The 3193-nt window shown below is 50.8% G+C and overlaps 1 long non-coding RNA gene across 1 annotated transcript; it reads right to left on the bottom strand.

Annotated features, from left to right (window-relative positions):
* Positions 1-876: 876 nt before the first annotated feature.
* Positions 877-2292, bottom strand: LOC114060681. Its single transcript, XR_003571937.1, has 3 exons — positions 1775-2292; positions 1053-1140; positions 877-966 (listed from the first exon to the last, which is right to left on the bottom strand). It is a non-coding gene; the product is annotated as an uncharacterized LOC114060681 (long non-coding RNA).
* Positions 2293-3193: the final 901 nt, after the last annotated feature.

Here is a 3193-nt window from a genome sequence, read left to right as displayed (position 1 = left end):
CTCACCACCCCAAAACCCCCGCGGGACGAGCGGTGCCGGAAACGGGGCAGCAGTTCAGCAGCCTCTCCCTGCTCCCAGACATCCCGAGCCACCCCTGTGTACAGGCAATATTTCTTCTTCAAATCCTTCTTTTAACTTTACCTCCCAGCTCCTCAGCCTCCAGACTGTCTCTCAGATGAAGACTGCCCGTGTGTCTCCATCCGCCTCTCCCGGCCGTGTGATGAATTGGCACGTCTGGAGGGAGGCAGGGGATTCATCTTTTCAAATGCCTCTGACACCTGGTAGTGAAGCCCTTTAAAGCTCGAGCCCAAAGCTGGTTCCCCTGGACTGAAATTATAAATAAAGGCTTTTCCCACATTGCAGAGCAAGTCCGTGGGTAAGCGGTGACCCCAGGAGCTGAGGCTGCCCTGCTGCGAATGGGGGAGTGGATCTAAAAGGGGTGTTTGAGGTGGGGGGAAGCAAAGACAGAGCCCTTAAAGCTTTAGAAAAAGAGTAGAAAAAGAGTCCAGCGAGGAGGATGTGGCATTACCTCAGAATGAGAAAAGTAAGACACATGGGCGGTGCTGAAAATAAGAGGGAATGGAGAGGCTCTGCACCTGTCTGCAGCCCGGCTCAGCTTACAGCTCTGGGGCAGCGCTTCCCAGAACGGCACCCCCGGCACAGGGCGGTATTTTGGGAGAAGGGAGCTTGGATCAGGCTCACGGGTTGTCCAGCCCTGCCTGTGCCCCGCAGGGAAGAGGCTGGGCTGGGTACAGCAGGGTGGGGGTCTGTTAAAAGATAAAATACCCAACCAAAACACACACACGCTCACACGTTTTGCTCTTGCCTTCAGAGCTGGCAGGATTTCAGCCCCGGGACCAAGGAGCTTTTGAAGGGTTCCCAAGTTGTCAGCCACGCAGAAACCACCACGATCCCGGTGGTCTTATCCCACCGGGGCAATGCAGGCTGAGGAGCCCAAATATTTTCCTGTTGGAAAAAAAGCAGTTTGCTGAGCTCTCATTTGAGCTGGGAGCAGAGCAGGTGCCAGCTCCCCCTCTCTGGGTTATTCTCACCTGGGAAGGGTCTTCTGTAGAACATCATTCTGCCAGCAGGGAACCACAGGATGGGGTCAGTCTGGTCGTGGTAAACCCTGAGGCTGCTCTGGAAGAAATACAGAAGAGTGCAAGTGCTGGGGAGCAGAGCCAAGCCACCACCTCTGCCAGGGAAAACACAACACATAGCTGGGCTTCAGGCACCTCCTTTGGCATTTTCTCCAGTAGGGAAACAGAATTGTGTCCCTCGCTCACCACTGCTAAAGTGCAACTAATTACAACCCTTCTGCTTCCCAACAGGTCCTCATTAATAGTCTGTTTATATTTCATGTGATATTGATTTTTAAATGTGAATACTTGCCACCTGACACAGGGAGACTGTGTCCTTTTCTCCTCCAGAAATCCCTTTGTTTCTGCATTTGTCGGGTGCCCCCCCACCCCACGAAGCCTCTGAAGCCCCGGGGAAGGCAACTGGGACAGAAGTTCCCAGATTGGGGATAGAGGCTCAGCCCAAGGGCAGAGGAGCCTTTTGGTTCTCATCAAGGTGCTGATCACCAAATACCTGCCAGAAGCCCCGAAAAACACGCAGAGCCTGCGCTGGGAGGAGGCAGCAGCAGCGTCCTCACAATGGGGCTGCATCAGCTCATGTAGCCAACCCACAGAGCAATAACCCAAAAACCACTTTTTTTCCCATGGATTGTCAGCTCTAGGTCATTTCTGGGGGGGTGGGGACAATGCCTGACCTCAGCTGCAGCAATGTGAGCTTTCAGTCCCCAGGGAAGCCACTGCTGCTCATGCTGGGGCTCATCAAAGCTCGTTCACACTCCCAGCTCCACTCAAGCAGGAGGGAAGGATGAATTTTTCCCTTCTGATTTCACTTAAGTTGTTTTCCTGGAAATTAGGAAACTCAAAACAAAACCAAACCCATTGACCTTATCCAGATTGAAAGACCTAAATGAGAACAAAAAGCATGATTCTTGCCAACACTGGAAGAGACACAAAGACCAACACCAGCGAAGACATTAATGAGTTCCCAGCCCTGCAGTCCTTGTGGGTTGTAATTAGTCTAAAGCAGGATCATTAGCACTTGCTTCCTCAGCAACCAGAACCTCACTTTGTGCCCACATGGGCAAACACATATTCCCTTCCCTCTGCTCCACCTGTGGAGTTTGGAGCATCAAGGAAGCGAATTGGGGCTGCAGTTCCTGAGATCAACCAGTGTCTATTGAAATTTAACAAGAGCCTACTTCAAAGGAAAAGGCATCACGTCTTTAATGCCTTCCTTTGCTGGTTTAAAGCCTGCTCCCTTTAGGCTTTTCCGTTTCATGAGAACTCTTGGTTCTGGTTTAAACGCAATCCTCTCATATCTCTGCCAGCCCCAGCGTGGATGTGCCTGTGGTCTCTGGTCCCTGCCTTGCTCCACGTCCCCACTGCCCTCGCTGGTCCCTGTCCCCTTCCCCTCCAATTTTGCACCACGGACTTTCCCTCCTCCCCTTGCTTCCTACCTTCCCATCGGGAATGGGGCACCAGATGCCATCCCCGGTTCAGAATTGTCCCCTGCTCCCCAGGGGTGTCTGAGCCAGCCCTGTCACACATCAAGCAGGGTAACATTAACCCCTTTAAGATGTATTTCAATTACAGTTATTTCAGATCACATTTTTTAACTTGTTCTTTATTTTCTCTCCTTTCCCACGCTCTCCTCACACCTCAGCTCCTTGCTCCACATTGTCCTCATCAATTTGAGCTGACACCTCTGCACCTTTATTTTGACATCAAACTGGGGTGTTAATAAAGCAGGACTGGAGTAGCTCTGACATTATCTTGACACAATGATATTTGCAGCTTTCCACTGGCATTTTTTTTTACCCATTCTTTTAACATTCAGCTACTGTCACCCTCCTCAGTTTGACATCACATTTGTAATGTCACCTCCACAGTGGCCTCTGCATTGACATTATCATCAAATTAGCTCTCACAATCAGTTGGAGTGTCAAAGGGAAGGAGAGAAGCCGGTCCCAGGAATCTGGGCTAGGGGAAGTCACTTCTGGAAGAAGGAAAGGGTGTGTTGGGTGTCTGCTGGAGTTACAGTAAGCACTGAGAGGAAGCTGGCTGGTGGGAAAGAAAAGAGTACTCAAAAGTTTTGCATTAGAAAAAATAGGAAA

The sequence above is a fragment of the Empidonax traillii genome, unplaced genomic scaffold (genome assembly GCF_003031625.1).
Source record: "Empidonax traillii isolate 1590-97213 ecotype Southwest subspecies unplaced genomic scaffold, ASM303162v1 scaffold286:size1162393, whole genome shotgun sequence".
NCBI classification, from domain to species: domain Eukaryota; kingdom Metazoa; phylum Chordata; class Aves; order Passeriformes; family Tyrannidae; genus Empidonax; species Empidonax traillii.
This window is presented reverse-complemented; position numbering and strand designations above follow the sequence as displayed.